Below are 20281 nucleotides of genomic sequence, written 5' to 3'. Positions count from 1 at the left end.
GTGGACCCCAAACTTTTTACCTTGTGCCCCCCCTTACCTTTGTCTGCACCTCCCCACTCCTACCCCCCCCCCCAGAGCCGGGTGTAGGGGACATGGACAGAGGTAAGGGGCCAAGGCTGAGGGCCAGCAGCCAGGGCCCTGGGTGCGGTGCCGGCAGCGGAGGTGGGTGGCACTCCCTCCCCGCCCCCATAGGGGCTGACCCAGGCCCCAGCCATGCCCCCCCTTAACATTCCTCGGTGAGTCAGCTTCCCATTAGGGGGCCGTGCCCCACAGATTGGGGACCTCTTCTCTACAGTGCACAGAATACAATGCTGGGCCAGCCGTGGGAAATGAATTAAGTCCCCCCCAGCACATTGTCAGTGGGATGTGCGGGTCAGTTTGGAGAGGACCGTCACTTGTGGAGTGTCTTAAACTGGTGTAATTTACACCTTCATCCCGCCCCCCCCTTCCTCAGTGAGTAAATTACACTCACCACCGAGGGTGGCACCTGGTCTGGCAGTGAGTGTCATGGAGGATCTCCAGGGAGAGGGGCAGAGCTGAAACGAAAACAAGGTGGTGGGTTTCCCTTCCTGTCTGGCCCTGGGCTGCAGTGAGCCAGGCCTTCTATCTTTACTCCAGACACTGGCTGAGGGAAGCCCTGTTATATTTTTTTGTCCATTAAAGCGACAAACAAAATGCCTGCCCCTTAAAGGGTCAAGGGAGTCATGCTTGCCCCTTGAAGGTCCAAAGAGAGATATAACAGGGCTTCCCACATCAAAAGTTCTTTTCACTAACTTTCCTCTTTTACAGCAAGTCCACCATAAAGGTGTTTAAACTCCATCAAGGTGTATGGGATCTTTTCCTGCTCTGACAGGGCTGTCATACGAGATAATATACCGTCTTCCTCACAATGGGCTAACAAAGGGTCCTCACACAGATGCGATTCCTCCTTACAATGATGGTAAACAGCACATTAACTTTGTGTGCATGCCAGTGTCTGCAAATTCTATGTAACTGTCCTTTCTGTGCCATAATTAGTTAGCAATATCTTTCAGAGGGGCATTTAGTCTGAATAGTATATTGTAGATCTAAACCCATTCACATTTATATTACACACACCCCTTAAAAGTTGTGTGAGCATCATAAAACCTGCCTTGCCAGCAAGCTGTATTTAAAATAGATATAATCTCCCACAAACCTACAGACAGATTTTAATTAAAGTCAAAGGACCCTTTAACAGAGAGAGAGAGAAAGACAAAAAATCTAGCAGAGCTAGAATTAATTTTAAAAATGCTCCATTTTGAAGCCGAATGGATTGTTCTCAGCCATCATGTATTTAAAGGATGGGGCATGTCAAAGATGGGAATGTCAAGTGAGAGATGCTGTGAAACCCCAAAGGACAGGAAGGGTGTCGGAGAACCAGACACTGCAATTTCTGGAGCAGAACTATTTTGCTGCATAAGTCATGTTTGTGCCTGTCCCAAGTTATCCAGGAAAACCTCTGTATTCCCTTTCACATTAGAGCTGCCAGAGACCTTTTAACTCACCTAGTCCATCCTCCTCAGACCAGTGCCCAGTTTCCTTGGAAAACTGTTCCAAGTCTCATCCTGAGGATATTTTTCCTGCTCTCTAGTCAAAATGTTCCTTTGTTCAATTTTATCCCATTACTTCTATTAATATCTTGTTGGGACTCATACCCTCTCCTTCAATAACCTCTTCTCCTTCCTTGATGTTTACACCCTTAAATACTTCTAATCTGTCGCCTCTTGCTCAGGCAATGAGACATTCCAGAGAAGCTAAGTATTTTTCTTGCATTCAGCCTTTACCACACAGACCGACCACTAACCGACTCCAGCATTACAGTTCCTACATCCCTATGAACTGTCCTACACCCCAGTTTTGTCACAGTCTCTTGGAGGAACCCCTTCAATGTGCCAGACCCCCAAGGGGTCTCACTCTTTCTTCAGGGAAGTCCACGCAGCCTCACCATCTCCTGAGACTGAACCTCTGGGGCTTCAGCACTCCTGCTTCACACCGCAAGCTCTGCTCAGCAAGTCCAGCTGAGACAGACTCCTGGTTAGAGACTTGTAGACCCATCAGGGACTAATGCACCTCACCCAGGATGTGCAGTGACACTCAAACCGCATTTTGAAAACAGTTGGGTTAATCAGTCAACTGGAACACAGCATTGGAAGTCCTTAGGTTAGCCCAGAGAAATTGAAGTTAAAGCATAGGTCAGTCTGCTCAGCCCACAGCAGTTCACCAGCCAAAGCATAGTGCATTCCATTTACAGGCCCTGGGTCTCCTTGTCTTCCTTCCTAAATCAGTTCCCAGGTGAGAGCGCTCAGGCTCCTTCCAGAAGCCAACTCTTCGTCCCCCCACCTCATGCCTTCCAGTCCTTTGTTCTCAAGTGAGGTTTTTTACTCAGTTTCCCTGCTGAGAGGTGGGGAAATCCTCCTCTCCCTGGGTCACTGGTTGCTAGGTGTCACTGTTCTGGTGACTGGGGCTTTTCCATTGTCTTCTCTTTTGATGGGAGTTGGCTAGGGTTACCATACGTTCATATTTTCCTGGACATGTCCGGCTTTTTGGTTCTTAAATTGCTGTCCAGGAGAAATTTTTAAATATCTAAAAACACCCCCCACCCCGTGGAGTGTCCTCTTTTTTGAATGTTCCAATATGGTAACCCTAGAGTTGGCCTCAGCCTGTCCTTTTTAAATGAACTGCTCAGGCCACTAGGCAACACCCCAACTTCCCACATATCTTTTAGCCTGCCCTGAGAGCAAACTTAGTCCTTCCCCTTGCACTGGGTAGCTATGCAGAGCAGAGGGGAAAGTGAGGTACACATAGGATTCATAAAAAAATACAAAAGGCTCAATGCTTGGGCCAGAGCTAGCATCCCTTTCTTCTCCTACCATACACTTTACATTTCTCTTAGCCATGACATTACATTCTCTAGCCTTTTCCACAGCATAGGAAAGACATTCTTTTGCTTGAGATCTGTCTCGGAGAAGATGTGCCACAGTGCTCAGTTTCACCCATGCATAATATCTGCTGCTGGAGGGAGTTCTTGTCATCTCTGCAATAAGTTTTCATCTTGTAACAGTTCACTGATGTGGGATGATGATGGGGCAGTTGGCTCTTTATATGGTTCAGCATCCTTAGCAATTTCCTAGGACTCTAAACTGGTATTTAAGTGGCTATACTGCTTCTAGATGGCACCTAACCACAACGCTCCCAGTAGAGAACACAAATGAAAGCAATTACTCATAATAAGTCATGTGGTTGTGCTGGATGCCCACGTGCATCAGTTTCTTCAACTGCAAGAACTGGGGTTACCCAATATTAACCACGTCTTGATACTCATTATTCCTTTTACAGAGCTCTGAAAGTTATGTTTTTGTGCCCACTGGCCAACACCAACCTGCATGGCTATAGCAGATACATGCAAAGTTGGAAACATCTTTGGTCAATAAGTTCCCATGTAAATCTCCGAGCAGGAACATGAGACCATAACTCCTAGTTTCCAACAGAACCACTGTAAAAGTGACTTAAAGCATTAATACATATATTTATTAGTGAACGTAAATTCAATTATGGTTTACCCTTTCCAATAAAAAAAAATAAAACAAAGGTCTCTTCAGGGAAAGAGGGCTAGAAAGGTTAAACAAACGATGAAAGTCAAAGTCAATCCATTCTAATCAAACTTGATAAATATGTAAATTACAGCAACTAAACAGTTGGCTTTGACAAATGACTCCTGTGTAATGGATTTTTTGTAGAAGTAAGGCTACAGTTCAACTGTTTCACTGTTTTCTTAAAAGCCTTATGTTTCACATTAATATAAAGTGAGAGTCAGTGTTCACACTGGGGATTAGTACAAGCAACTGTAGACAGCAGGTAACTTCCTAGGAGGGTGCCGTGATCTGATCTGGTGGCATCGCTTCCATCAGTATTGCCACAGAGCCTGTGGTGTTTTATTAAATGGCTTGGCCTTAAGGAGCTGCCTGATGCCAAGAGACCGATAAAACCTAGACCTCACCACTATGGTTTTATCTCTGGTCTTTTAAAGGCGATATTGAAGGAGCACATGCAATTCAAAGTGGCAGCAGCATGCGCTAGAGAGAATCTATGAAATCACAATAGTTATACAAAAGGAAAATAATATATAAGAAAAATTTCAAGCTTTCATACCTGTCCCCACCATCTTATCTTTGATACCTATTAAACTCTCTACATTTTATAGTAAATCCGTCACCATCTAGGTATCTAGGTACCTCACTCCTGTCTCTGCAAACAACCCATTTCCATTGCTTCAGCTGTACATTGTCTGTTTAGATTGCAAGCTCCCCAGCACAGGATCCTGCTGTGACGTTGCACTCCATATGCTTTATGAATGTGAATATGATGTCACTGCAATATGCTTTATGCAAAAGGTCTCTTGTAAAGTATCATGACAAAGGTTATAACCTACTGAATATATTCATCCTATTTGTATGAATGTATTATTCTCGTATCTGAAACTAGAAATATGAATTATAACTCTGAGGTCCTATCACATTTATGCAAAGTGTGGGCCATTAATGCTGGTTTAGAATCTTTATAGGTTTCAGAGTAGCAGCCATGTTAGTCTGTATCCACAAAAAGAACAGGAGTACTTGTGGCACCTTAGAGATCTTTTGAAAGCTTATGCTCAAATAAATTTGCTAGTCTCTAGGGTGCCACAAGTACTCCTGTTCTTTTTGTAGAATCTTGATGGCTCCCATTGATGAAGACAATTGACTGTAAATGGCTTGTTTACCTGCAAGCCTGCCTGTGTACATGTAGGCCAGCTCCTGGGTAATGAAAAATGAGGTCTTACAGTGATATGTGACCATGTCACCTGACACTGGAATCCATCTTAAACCTGGTGCTTTTCCATTTAGAAGGAGGGGTGGGGATCCAGAGAGACAAAGGATTCCCACCTTATGCCAAAGCTATAAAAGGGGGTGGAGCAGGACAAAGAGGGTTCCAGTCTTAAGAAGGCCCCTGCTTTTCACCTAAGATGCCTGCTGGAACTAACAAGGATTGTATCGGGGAAAGGATTGGGCCCAGACTAGGAAGGAGTCTAGTCTGTGAAAGAATCTTATTGAATATCTGGGAGGGTGAGGATCAGTTTCTTAATGTATTAGGCTTAGACTTTCAGGTTTTGTTTTATTTTGCTTGGTAACTTGCTTTGTTCTGTCTGTTATTGCTTGGAACCACGTAAATCCTACTTTTTATACTTAACAAAATCACTTTTGTTTACTGATAAACCCAGAGTAAGTGATTAATACCTAGGGGAGCAAACAGCTGTGCATATCTCTCGATCAGTGTTACAGAGGACGGACAATTTATGAGTTTACCATGTATACGCTTTATACAGAGTAAAACAGATTTATTTGGGGTTTGGATCCCATTGGGAACTGGGTGTCTGGCTGCTGGAGATAGGTGAACAGTTTTTGGTTAAAGTCTGCAGCTTTGGGGGCATGGACCAGACCTGGGTCTGTGTTGCAGCAGGCTAGCGTGTCTGGCTCAACAAGGCAGGGTTCTGGAGTCCCAAGTTGGCAGGGAAACAGGCTCAGAGGTAACCAGGGTTCTGGAGTCCCAAGTTGGCAGGGAAACAGGCTCAGAGGTATTCTCAGCACATCAGGTGACAGTCCCAAAGGGGTCTCTGTGACTGAACCCATCACACCTGCCCTCATACTTGTACAGACAGCCTAGCACACTTCTGACATTATGTATATATAAAAAAACATTACAAGCAAAGGAGAATCCCATTTAAAGTATGTTGCATTACAGCCACTACAACAAGAATCCTTAACCTCCTTACGTTCATCTTCAGATTGGTCTCTTATTCAGCTAAGCGCCTTATGCGGGCCTCCTCTTCCAGGTACTCCATCCCATCATAACACTGCCTTACTCACAGCAATTTTATCCAGAACCTCACACCACAGCATCAACAGGACTTGAAATAAAACATGTGAGCTTTTCAACTGTAGATGCAGGGATCACCATAGATATGCCTACACCTAAAGAAATAAAACAGGATACTACATGCTCTTTTGCCATGAGGCCTAAGGAAGAACTTGACAATGGAGAGGCTGCTGGTATGCTGAGACTGCAGCTTTTCATGATGACAAAAAGGGTCTCATTGTTTCCTTGTAATTCCCCCACCCCCAACATTGCTTTGTCTGTATCCATCTGTCTTGTACTTCGTTTGTAAGCTTTCTGGGGCAGGGACTATCTTTTTGTTCTGTGCTTGTACAGCACCTAGCACAATGGGGTCCTGGTCCATCACTGGGATTCCTAAATGCTACAAGAACACAACTAATAAATTATAATAGTATACCCCATATTCAAATGCTTTAAGACCCTTGAGGGCAGAGAGCATGTCTCCCCCCTTGTTCTGTACAGTGATGAGCACACGGTTGGCAAACAATGGGCACACCGGTGCCAGCACTGACTGATTTTGGTGTCCGCATGCAGGAGTTGGTTGCCTACATTTTTAAGTATATCACTATATCCTTAAAGACCATGTCTTTCTTATTTTACACAGGTAAGCAATGAGACTACATTTGAGGTCCCAACTAAGGACCTCAGGATTTGGCCCAGAGTTATGTGCAACATTGCCTCCACCTCTCATCTGGTACAGAACAAAGATGGACCAAAAACTAAAATGATGTTTGAGACTCATTTGAAGTAAAAACAACCTTCCCTGCCCCAATCTGATGAAAGGACATGAGGGTGAGAAATGGGGGAGGGGAATACAGCCAAAGGAAATTGATAAGAAAGTAGCATGGGGCCAGAGGACTGTTTATACATCTTCTAATAGGCCTTATCAACTCTGGCTGTAGTCCTGTATGTGTGTGTTTCTTTTGCTGGTACAGCATGGTGTCTTTGTAATGCTGTTCTTGCAAGCCAAGGAAATCTGCATGTTATACAGCAAGAGAATGTTAATGATGTTCAGCCAAACTGGAATCCAAGAAGAGTTCCCTTTATCAAAGGTTGACATATCAATTAACAGCCAACCTTGGGGTCCTTGTATAGTTTAAGATCAGCAAACACAACCCAACAGTAGATGTGTCTGTCTATGCTAGCAACCCCACCATGCATGGGATTTAATACCTTACCCGGTGCCCGTCATCAGACAATCACAAAGTGTTTTACAAATATTAGTTAATCCTTTCGTTATCCTTAGGAAGTAGGCAATATTAGACCCATTAAAGAGATGAATAATTGAAGCACAGAGAGGTTAAACTACTTGCCCAAGGTCAAACTGCAGAACTGTGATTAGAACACATGACTGGCATATCCTTGCTCTAACCACTAGGTTATCCACTCCCTCTCTATTGTCTAATTCACTATGTTTGAAATAAACTCTACCATTGGTCCACATTGCACTCCAATAAAGAACGTTCCTTAGAATTACAAAAATACTTATGCCAAAGGAAGTTTAAAATGAAAACAGCGAAGAAAATCAACACAGGACCTGATCCTACAGTCCTTTCTCAAGAAAAACTCCCAGTGAATTATATGGAAGTTTGGGCTAACTCAGGATAGCAGGAGCAATGCTTGTGGTGAGTCTCATTTAAGTTTAGACCTTAAGAAGAGTGCTGTGTAGCTCAAAATCTTGTCTCTTTCACCAACAGAAGTTGGTCCAATAAAAGATATTACCTCATGCACCTTGTCTCTAACATCCCTGGAACGACACGGCTACAACAATACTGCAACCTAGGTTTGGTAACTGATCTAGAAGAAACATAAAACTTCTCCAATTCGTTTTGATTTTCATTTCCGATCTGTTGACTATAATAATTTTAGATGGTGGGAAGAAAGATTATACTAATATTACAATATGGAAAGCATGGTAGAGCCAAAGGGGCAATTAACTAGACTCTGAGACAGAATTGTTGTAATTTAATATCATACGTTTCCCAGGAAAAATAGGGGGAAATGAAGCTTTCATACCATTAGCTTTATTTAACAACTTTTCTTACCAGTCCAGGATTAGAACCCCACTTAGTTGTAACCAGAGATCTTGTTTGGACGTGAATTCTGAACAGATTTAAATTAGCATTGACGTTAGAGACTGAATTATAACTGTAGTTCGGAAGCAGAGAGCCCAAATCCCATGAAGTAAAGACATCCTCATAGTATTTCCAGCACAACTAGAAGCAGAAAGGAAATCTCGGATGAAAGCCTGTTCTCATTCAATCACCAGATGAGTTTGGCTAGTTCAAGAATTTGGGATAAGGCTCTGAAATTGTGGGTATTATTGTACACCAAATTTTTGGAGAGTTACTCTCCTTTACTAGAGATGTGGTGTAAAATTATCTAAGTCTGGGACTGGGAGTCAGGAGATGTCAGGTCTTCATCTTCCACTGACTTGGTCCCTGATTTTCCACTGACTGCTGAGTAACCTTAGTAAAGGCACCTTTATCTGTTTTCTCACCTGTAAAATGGGGACAATTACTCACCTTTAAAACATTGCTTTGTGATCCTCAAATGAAAGATGCTTTAAAGTTCAATATACTCTTAACAACAATTAAAGGCTTCTTCTGAAGTTCCAAGAACAATTCTGAAAGCATTTTCCAGTAATCTGGATCTTGGTCACTCAGTATTTTATCTACAAAAATGCAGACTTCAGTATGTATTTGTTGCTTGAATGGGTAGTGGCATGACAGAAAGGAGAAAAATAAGGTACTCTTTAAAAAAATCTAGCTCTTTTCTACTTATGTGGTTCTGGGTCACATTGCAATGTCATGTTTGTATGGTGATCCTTGATGCCAGTGTGTGCCCAGAGGATTCCAACATAACATTATCCACTAGATATATTTTGTTCATTTTTAATACACTATTTGCTCCTTTATTGGATAGAAAAATACAGAAGCTGAGCTGCATACAAATGGGTCAACACCTCATGTTTACTGTTAAACATGAATTAAATCCAAATGGCTTGGCATATCTCTCTAATAAAAAAGGCACCATTAATAAGATTTCAGTAAATGGAGAGCTAATGTATAACAGTATTATATCAGATATGTGAAAACAGAGACTTTTATAACAAGGCTAGGAGAAGTATTATCAAGGACCTAAGTAGAAAATCTGTCTTTTCCGATACTGGAGGAATTTATATTTGAAGAGAGTGTTCTTTCCTATTGAGATCTTCATTGACTTGTATAAAAATACCACTTTTAATCTCAAATCCCCACTGGCATTTTCATATAAGCACTGAAAATGCTATTGGGCTTTAGAGATTTAATTTAATGAAGGAAAAGTATTTCTATTAAAGAGTGTAATTTTTTTTTAAATGAAAAAACCCACATCTTCTGAGGAGCCAGGGAAACTGGATTATTTTAAGCCCTGAAAAACAGACTAACCTGTGCCCTTTTATAACTTTTGCTCCACAAAGAAAGCTAACCAACTGAGGCTGAGCCCGGAACATGCACATAAAAAGGGACACTGGTGCCCTGAGCCAAATGCACTGAATATGCCAACTCTGAGAAGGTGGTACCTACACTCAGGGAATAAGAGAAAGGTTCCAGCCCAGTCAGGTTGTTTGTGCAAAACTGATGCATCATTAAACTCCCCACTGAAGTGCCAGATAGAGTAGAGGAGCAAAAAGCATTGGCACAAAGAACTGTTACATCTCCTACATTATGGGGCAGATCCTTCATTCACTATGGTCAACAAAGACAGGAGATGGCCATATAGGAACCAAATTCACTACCGGCGTAAGTGAACGCAACTCTATGGATTGCAACAGAGTTGTACCCACTGACATTCTGGTGAATTTGACAACTGTTACTAACCCCTAGATAACACCTCCCCCCATGCTAATCCTCCTTCTTCCTATTTTACATGGGGTGAAAAACTGGCCTCAGTGGAGCTCGTAGATCAGTTAAGATATGAATGTACACAGTGAACATACATTTTCCTTCAAATTAAGAGAAAAAGTGCACTTGTCACTGGGGTATGTCTCAAAGGGGCACTGTCAGGCTCACAAGCCCAACATTTGACATAAATGTACTGTTGTTTCACATTTTGTGTGCAAAGCTTCCACAGTTCTAATTTTCCGGTGGGGGGGGGGCCGGGGAGAGATATTTCTGTATTTAAAAAACAAAAACCAGCACCACCTCACAACTCAATACTTATAACAAACAACCCTACAATAACAATCCAAGTGATGTGGCTCCATAGGCAACAAAGGGTGTGGAATGAGGAGGGGCTAATCAATGCAGCAATAGTTTGTTACCTTGTGCTTTCCCTACTTGTTGTATCCACCTGTTGCATGTTTCATATTTAGACAGTAAACTCTTTGAAAGAGGTAATGTCTGATTGTGATATGCATGCACAGTGACCAGCAAAATAAGGCCCCTACATAATACCACAATGCTAACACAAATAGACAACAACACAAGAGCGTCTTCCATTTCTAAAGGAAGGTAGTGTGGGCTAGTGGCTAGGACATGGGAGCCAGAATACCTGCAGTAAAATCCGAGTCCTTTTGAAGTAAGTGACAAAACTCCTGTGGACTTGAACAGACTCAGGATTTCACCCTGGGGTTCTCTTCTGGTTCTATCAATAACCTGCTGTGCAAGTTACTGTATGGCTCTGGTCCTCTGTTCCCCCACCCTTCCCTTGACTGTTTTGTCTATTTAGACTAGAAACTCTTTGGAGCAGGGACTCTCTCTCACTAGGGGTGAAATCCTGGATCCACTGACATCAAAGGCAGTTTCGCCATTCACCTCACCGTATCCAGGATTTCACCACATGTGTCTGTAGAATTCCCAGCACAATGGAGTCTTGATCTTCGTTGGGGACTCTAGAACTTTCTTTTTTTAAAAAAACAAGAAAGGAGCAACAGTGAATAAAATACATTCTGCCTGCTATCAACCTCTGCAGGTAATCAGTGTGGATGAATCTGCAAGCTCCGTTTAGATAACCAACCAGAGGGTTATTAGCAGTAATCTAAGCATCAGGAATCTGGTGAATCTGGCCCAAGATATCATGGAGAGTGAAATACTGAAGAAAGTGTTCCATCCATGTCTTATATGCATAAAATAGGTAATGAAAAAGACTAGCAAAGATCCTCACCAAATCTTTTGTTTATTAAAATTATCATTATATAATTTGGTGGGTGTTTTGAAACACCTACACATTGGAGTTTGACACATGCCCGTTTAGTCCTGAATGCCTCTTGATTTTTTTTTTGTACTGGATACAAGCAACTAGGCTTTAGACTATAACGTTATTTCATTTATGGCTGTTAGAACAGACTTCTGAATGCAGATAGCTGCTGATCAAGTGCCAAAGTAGATGAAGCCTGAGACATCTGATTCTGATAAGCATAAATTTTTAAACCTTACAGCTGTACATGCAGGTCAGCTGCCTTCATCTGAATCAGTTCACCCCATAACAGTGTCCAGTCCAGGATCATGTAAAGATGGGCCTAAATAAAAAACCCAGCAATGAACATCCCCAAACTTTGGATAGAGGGGCAAACTTCGTAGTAGATCTCTATCACTATGAAGAGTCAAATCAACCCCCCTGAATTGTAGAAAAGCATGCATCCGAGTCTGAGCTCTCGGGAACAGCTCCTTAGCTGGCATAAATTGTCACAGATCCATTGAAGCCAAAGGAACTCTGACAACTTACACCAGCTGAGTATCTGCCTCTGAGTCACTGGCTCATCTCTAGTGTCATACAGAATAGTTCACAGTTAGCTAATGGCATTTCCAAGGATAAGGTGGGAGGAGAAAAGAAAACAGCCTGAGAGGAAGATTTCAGGAAGGTGGCAGCTAGTATATCTTTGAGAGAAGCTGATAATCTTAACAGGAAGCCCCTTCTCCCACTGCATTTTTATGCAAAGCTCAGTTCTGAAGGTTACTTGCTTCCCCCGTGACTTGAAACAGAAATTTTTGTAAAGTAATCTCTTCCATCTGTCTCTTCCTCTATTTACAAAGCATAAAAGTAACCATAAAATGCCACCGTTTTAGAGCAAATCGAATCTGCCCTTCCAGAAATACCAGGTCACACAATGATTATCTCATTTTCTCTTTGACAAATGAGAAATTATTTGCTGGTGATTTTCAAAAAAAAAAATGCAAGTCTCTACATCGGCTAAATCAAAAATATGAAACACTGAGCAAAGACAATAAGAGATTGGTACCTCTGACTGGTGACCTGTTCCTCACAGTTAGTGACACAGAAAAAGCTGTCATATTCTTTATGCTGGTTATAGGACTCTTTCATTTCTGCTCTCCACTTTCAGTTTCAACCATGGGAAAAGCTATTTGCTGTTGAATTTTAAAAAATCTGATTCCTTAAAAAAGGGAAAGAAACAAAATGGTAGAGTTTTTGATAGTGCTGTTCTGAACACGACAGGAGCTCTGTGAAGAGACAGGGTCAATAATAAGACAGAAGGGAAAGGGTCAAAGTTCAGTGGCGACCCATAGCCTGAGCGTGAAAGAGCATGGAAGGCAAAGCCTGGTACAACTCAAGAGTGGAATAACTTGTGCAACCCATGCAAGAGGAAAAAGTGAAACAGAGACATTTTCTATTTCAAGCTTGAAAATATCAAAGAGTAGGAGAAAACATTTCCACAGAAAAATCAGAATGATAGAGGACTCATTCAAAACACGATGAGAAATAACTGTATAATTCCAAAGGGGAAAGGACAAGGACAATACTGCACTGTAACCTGCCACCAAATCAAGAATGGAGCCAGGGGATCACATCCCAAACACACGGTGAGTCCTGCCCAAGCACATACTGATCTATGGTATCCGGCATCTGATAGACCTGAGGTTTCTGTCCATTTTACTCCTTGGCATCACTGTCCTGCCAATGAAATATGATTGAATTGTGTCCACTCCTAGCACACCGGAAGCAGCTGCATTGTTATTGTCTCCCTACTGTGCACTGACAACTGTGACACATGAAAAAGGGTCTACCAGTCAGCCTTGAGCCCTATCCTCAAGCAGATGAGATAAGGAATCCTGGGTCTGATGGCAGTGAGCCCATGCCGGGGAGGGTGCAGAACATGAAGAGGTTCTCAGCCTGCATGAAGGGGGTTAGCATTTCTTATTCTCCAACTCAGGGAATGGTGACTCTTCCCCATCCCTGCCTACCCACCATGTCTGTGTTCTGTAAACATTGTTCTGGTGCATGCTTAGTGTGGATGCACCATCCTGATTCTGCCTTACCAAGTTTTCTAGCATGGATGTAGCAAACGGAGTGATCTGGAATCAGGCCTAGCAATACTTCTCAAAAATACCCTTAGGTAGCTGTAATGTGGTCCGCAATCCATTCCATGGTTGCTTAGTCCAAAACAGGTGTTAGGGAGCCTCTATGTAGGGACATTAGTCAGCACAAGTTGTGTTTAGTTGATTGAGGAAGTGAAAAGAACTATAGTGTCTCTCTATGTCCAGCAGCCTGTGTAAAGAATCCCCTTTACATTCATTACAACTGATTCCTGTCTTTCCTCCACCATGAGGGACGCTTCAGTACATAGTTTGCTACACCAGTGTTACTGGGGAGCTGCAGAATGGGGAATTAAAGGTCTTAGTTTGATTTAGAGGTGCAATGCACTTGTTCAAGATAGATGGAAAATATTTAAGTTATTACTCTAACTAATGAGACCCAGGAGCAATACAGTAGTATACAGCACTGCTTTCCACTTACATGATTATACCAGTCTGTTAAGGATCTGAAAGCAACAAATTAAACTTCACAATCCCAACCCCATTTAATGAGTATTATTATCCTTTATAAAGCCGGACACAGACCCAGTGATTGACTGAAGGGAACAGAACCCCGGTGTCCTGGCTCTCAGTTCTCTGCTCTTCTAAAGCCCATTCCCTCCTCAGTTAGGGAGATGACCATGCCATATACACATCATGCTTAAGGCAAACATTTGTCTGAGTTCTTCATAGCTGCTCCATTTTTATTTGAACTCCTCATTTTTTTCAGATGTTTCTGCAAAATTCAAATGAAGAGCATGAGAGGTTTATTGAGCCATCGCAGCCTAACACTACCCACGTTACTGCATGATTTGAATACCTAAGTGGCCCACATGCTCTAACATTCAATTAATGAATTCTAGAGATTCTGAGGGGGGGGAGAGGAATGTGGAAGGGGGAGGGAAGTGGAGGTCGGGGGGAGAAGAGGGAAAAAGAATTACACAAGATGTTGGCTTCGGCACTGCATTATCCTGGGTGTCTCACTCTGATGAAGGTTAATGAGGAAAGTTCAAATGCTGGGACTTAATTAAATAGCAATAATTAAACCAGCTGACTGCTATAAGCAGCAAACTGAAATAAAAAATCATTCTTTTTATTTAAAGTAACCTGTCATTGCTAAAATATTAGTATTTCAGATTTGTATGATGTTTTCCATTTTTCAACGCATGATGCTAGTTACACTAGTTAGTTAATTAGTATAAAAATACATTTCATGTGACTTGCCCTGCCCCCCTTTGGATCTATTTGTATATTTCTGGGCATCAATGTCAACATTAATGGAGTCCCCCTTGTAACACCGTTCTACGATGAGAGAACAAGCAACACATAACAGATGTGTTGTCACATTGTAGTCATGCACGATTCGAGGGTACTCAGATATTGCGGTGATGAACACAGTATAAGAACCTCTACAGAACAGAATCCTAATGCAGTTGGTGTTCACAGAATATTATGTCTTTAAACACGATGGGCTCGAACCACAGAAGTTATATCTGGGTTTGGAACTTGGGGTGTTCAGATCCCATATTTGGGGTCAGCCCATTGTAAAGATGTGGACAAATTTGGATCTAGATCTGGGTTCTGATTTAAAGCAGCCTGAGTGCTGGAGATGTTTGAAACTGGGGAGGGTTGGTTTGGACCCATCTCGAGTGTAAATGGACTGTCTGGCACAGTTGTATCGAGCAAGTAAGTTGAGAGGAAAGCAATGTTCATGTATGTTTTAGAATTTGTGGCTTACTTGGCATATATGTTCTGTTAATGACATCAAATCCTCGCACGGGTTTGAAAATTACACTGATTTACTGAATAATTAAGAAGAACTCAGTAGTACCAACAGTAGAGGAGCTAGTGTGTCATACACATGCATTTTGCTGAAAAGTCTAAAACTTGGTCTGCACTGAAAAGTTATATCGGCATAGCTACCTCTGTTACGGGTGTGAAATAACCACATCCCTGGCCGGTACAATTATCCTGACAAAAACCCCAGTGTATCTGTGTTGATGGAAGTGCTTCTGGCTACGTAGCTAATGTCATTCGGGAAGGCAGTGTTTCTACACTGGCAGAACAACTCCTTGCAATGTAGGCTGCAACTACCCTAGGGTGCCATGCCGAGATAGGTAATTTGGTATAGTCTCTGTAGCGTATACATACCCTAACTTTAGTTTAACACATAAACGAATGATTGACCCATCCCCACATCAAAGAAGGGCACGCATATCCTTGGCAAAGACAGCATTAGTGTGTATTTGTATTCTGCTGACAGAAACACACCTACACCCCACACACAGCTGTCCTTCCATCTGCCAGACAGATTATTTCTTCTAGCAGCCAGAAAAGAGTTGAGCATGCCAGGTGTCATTGCCAGAACAGAGGTCATGTATGCATAAACATCTCCACCTCAATTTCTCACCCTCATGCCCCAAAGATCCTCCTTGGGTTTTGAGAAGGAATTCCGGATTACAGCAGGTAATTTCTAGCCGTATGTTATATGGCTGGTGACTGTGCTTAGTTCCTGGCCAACATTTGCCCTAAAGTACAGAGAGCCCGCTGGTGAATTCCTTATTGTAATCTGGAACTCTAGAGCCACGTGCCCCTTCTTTCTGAAATGTAACAAATCCATAAGCACTCAGGCCTTCCTGGTCATCACTACACTGCAGGCAAAGATCATTCCTAATATTACAATGAGAACAGAACTCAGATTCTCCCCCTCCAAAGGAACAGAATGCTACCACTTAAGCTAAGTTATGTTTTGATTCTACACCTTACACATAGTGGGGTTTAGTTTGTTTTGAAAGGGATACACCCCAAAGAGCCTAAATGTGTAGTAAGCTTGTCTCTCTCGCCAACAGAAGTTGGTCGAGTAAAAGATATTACCTCACCCACCTAATCTCTCTAGTATCTACATAAGCAGAGCAGGGGAAGGGCTAAAACTCAAGACAGAGAGAAAACTGTCAAGCTATGAAAAGGCTGAAGGAAAAGAAAAGCAATATCTGGATCTCTTCTAACATTCTTTTATTCTTCAGCTTGGGGTGTTATTTTTTTAAGTTGAACCTTATGTATTGGTCACAGGGTTCAAATCAGAATGGAGAGGAGTTTTTAAATATTCTCTGTTCATGCAAGTGCAGCTGTAGACACCAACGATCCATAAGATTGCAGCTTCTCTCCTGCATACCAAATACTGAAAGGCTATTGATTAGCTTTGGCTAAAGTAGCACTAGTGAAAATAATGCCATGTTAAATCTAAACAGATCCTTTTTTTAAACACTTATTTGGTTTGAGCATCACAGGTAACGAAGGCGAGACATAGGTTCCTGTTCATTAATATAATACATCTCTATTACATGTGTTTTCCATAGTTTACATACTTCATTCTTAACAAGGACGAGGGATTTACCCAACATAAAAATCTATGGATTTTTCAGAATCTAGATTTATTCCCCCAGAGCACAAGAGTAACTTGCTAATATGCCCCTAAAAGCAATAAAGCTGGTTGAAGTAGAGGACAAGATGATTCCCCTGCATGGATAAAAACACACCCATTCAGGGAAGGAAAACTGGAATATCTTTTAAAGAATAAATATAATATGACCCTTGCAGAAGATTTCTAAGCAAGTTCACCACTTGATATTTCACCTCAATCTTGACCAATGGTTCCCCACTAAATACCAGTAGAGGTTTCACCAATATAATACCTTAATAGCAACATAAAGTGGGAGGATCGTTACACTAAAGTCAGTGTCCTCACAGAGGCCAACATCTTTGGTGTTTGAGGACCTGATTATCCAGCACCAGCTGAGGTGGAACGGGCACTGTGTGCGCATGCCTGATGTACACTTACCAAAACAACTCCTGTACACCCAACTGACCAAAGCAGAAAGGAAATGGGGAGGCCAAAAAGAAATACTTTAAAGACACCCTTAAGATAAACATCAAGAGATGTGGCATCAACACCACACAGTGGGAGTCAGCAGGCCAGGACAGGGATAACTGGCAAAGACTTGTGAGAGAGGGAATGTCCACTTTTGAGGAAAAACACCAGAAAAGAAAGGCAACTGTCATGCAGCAATTGCGGCCCAAACCTGTCTTCCAACACCACCTGCAAATGTCTGCCAGCAAGCCTGTGGCTCAAGGATTGGACTCCTCAGTCACCAAAGGACCCATGAAAAATAAAACCCATGAAAGAGATCATCCTCAATCTCGAGGGATCGCAGACAATCTTAATACCCAGTATGCCCAGTGTTCTGAATGTGCCAACAGTCAACTTAGCCAAAATCTGTGGTGTTTTTTGTGAAATATGCAGAGTAGGTTGAGAGCCCATCCAGCTCTTTTTCACTCATGATTCATGCTAGGATTTGAAGGTAGATTTACGGAGGTGAAAATTTAGTGCAATAATCCACTGAACCCACTTCAACTGTTTCTTCAGGTCATTTTATCCAATTCATGCACTGAAATGGTAGAAAACCCAATTGAGAATTTAAGGCAAATTAATTGAAAAATACCTCCATGCTTATCCCCATTACTAATGTGTGATAACCTTGCAGAGTATTGACCTATGGGGATCTGGTTAACAAATGACTGGTGGCTGAGCTTTTGACAGTAGAAATATTTCTCTTACAGTAAGTTTCCCTTTTTCCTGCCTTCAAATATCTTAAATTTGATGCAAGAGTTTGACTGAAGTTTCAAACCAGGCAAAATGTGATGCATTCATGTTTGCAATAATTTTACAATTTCAGACTCAGTATACAGGCATGTTATCACAACTGGAGAAATCAGTCAGCAAAGAGACATAAGCTAGTTGTTTACCAGTTACAGAATCTGGATGGTCAAGAAGAGCTCTTGTTCTCAAGCTGGGCTCCAGGGCAGAGGAATTGATACAGCTACGTGATCAAGCTAGAAGACAAGTAGAGTGAATCCATACACTCATCCCCAGATGCTGGCTAGGAAGACCCCCAACTACAAGCACAGGCAGATAGGTTTGATTCAGGCTCTGAAACTTTCAAAATTTGCAGTTGTCATAAATATAAAGGGAAAGGTAAACCCCTTTGAAATCCCTCCTGGCCAGGGGAAAGCTCCTCTCACCTGTAAAGGGTTAAGAAGCTAAAGGTAACCTCGCTGGCACCTGATCAAAATGACCAATGAGGAGACAAGATACTTTCAAAAGCTGAGAGGAGGGAGAGAAACAAAGGGTCTCTGTCTGTCTATATGCTGTTTCTGCCGGGGATAGACCAGGAATGGAGTCTTAGAACTTTTAGTAAGTAATCTAGCTAGATATGTGTTAGATTATGATTTCTTTAAATGGCTGAGAAAAGAATTGTGCTGAATAGAATAACTATTTCTGTCCGTGTATCTTTTTTGTAACTTAAGGTTTTGCCTAGAGGGGTTCTCTATGTTTTGAATCTATTTACCCTGTAAGGTATCTACCATCCTGATTTTACAGAGGTGATTTCTTTACTTCTATTTACTTCTATTTCTATTAAAAGTCTCCTTGTAAGAAAACTGAATGCTTTTTCATTGTTCTCAGATCCAAGGGTTTGGGTCTGTGGTCACCTATGCAAATTGGTGAGGCTTTTTATCCAACACTTCCCAGGAAAGGGGGGGTGCAAGTGTTGGGAGGATAGTTCATTGTTCTTAAGATCCAAGGGTCTGGGTCTGTAGTCACCTAGGCAAACTGGTGAGGCTTTTTACCAAATCTTGTCCAGAAAGTGGGGTGCAAGGTTTTGGGAAGTATTTTGGGGGGAAAGACGTTTCCAAACAGCTCTTCCCCAGTAACCAGTATTTGTTTGGTGGTGGTAGCGGCCAATCCAAGGACAAAGGGTGGAATATTTTGTACCTGGGGAAGTTTTGACCTAGGCTGGTAAAGATAAGCTTAGGGGGTTTTTCATGCAGGTCCCCACATCTGTACACTAACGTTCAGAGTGGGGAAGGAACCTTGACAGCAGTATTTAGTGGTCAGCACCAGAACCTGTCATTTACTGAGTTTACCTAGGAAATTCACAGTAGTTTCCAGTAAGCTCTCTGCCAGTTCTACTTCTGGCTTGCACAGGAGTGGCGATGGTGAAGAATGATTCCACTCTTGAATGGAAGAAAAGGATTCTGTTGCAAAAATAGCAAGGAGTCCGGTGGCACCTTAAAGACTAACAGATTTATTTGGGCATAAGCTTTCATGGGTAAAAAACCCACTTCTTCAGATGGATAGAGCTTATGCCCAAATAAATCTGTTAGTCTTTAAGGTGCCACCGGACTCCTTTTAGTTTTTGTGGATACAGATTAACAGGGCTACCCCCTGATACTTGTTGCAAAAATGTAATTTAAAGGGGAAAACCTTCCAGAGAGATTATAATAAACCATAGACTTCACTGTTGTCACCATGCTGCACACTATGGCCACTGGGAACATCACAGCAGGAGTGGGAATAGAACTCAGATCCTCCTGTTCTAAAAGCACAGTGTTGATCTAAAAAAGAGAATCTTGTTTAGCTGTTACATGTATAAGGTCTCAGGCACCAAGTTAAACAGTTCACATTTCATCTCCTAGAGGGCAATCATACATGCGTTAACTCACTACAGAATTTTCACTTGCTACAGAGTAAAAAGCAGGCACCTATTCAGAAACACCTTGATCTTATGATACACTGCCTTTAAGGTTTTGTTACTGGATACCATTATACAGTGTAGATGGTGAAGAGCCATTAGCAGGCACAGTTATCAATGTGCTGTTAATTCAATGTAAAATTACCCCAACGATTAGTTAGTGAACTTGTACATCAGCAGCCAAGGTCTCAATATAAAATGGACTTTCGCCCTCCTGAAAGCCTACTACTAATTCTGGATAGATGCTTTTAATAAAACAAATTGTTATATTTTAGTCAATATGGCCTCAAGCTCCTTTAAATGAGTACAGAATGCAAAGCCTCTAATGTTGACCCCGATAATCTAACCCTAAAATCTAATACATTTGTGCCCTCAAGGTGGCTGATAAAGATGGGGGGAAATGATCTTTCAGCATCAAAGAATAGCTCCTTCGCACATTCAAATATGAAT

At 41.9% G+C, this 20281-nt stretch overlaps 1 protein-coding gene across 1 annotated transcript in view; it reads right to left on the bottom strand.

Moving 5' to 3' along the window:
- The window catches only part of AGBL4 (AGBL carboxypeptidase 4), a 1373421-nt gene that overhangs the window by 285867 nt on the left and 1067273 nt on the right, over positions 1–20281 (bottom strand). The window lies entirely within an intron of this gene.

Source organism: Eretmochelys imbricata, chromosome 8 (genome assembly GCF_965152235.1).
Source record: "Eretmochelys imbricata isolate rEreImb1 chromosome 8, rEreImb1.hap1, whole genome shotgun sequence".
In the NCBI taxonomy this organism is placed as follows: Eukaryota; Metazoa; Chordata; order Testudines; family Cheloniidae; genus Eretmochelys; species Eretmochelys imbricata.
Note: the sequence above shows the minus strand (reverse complement) of the source record. Positions and strands in the feature narration are given on the sequence as shown.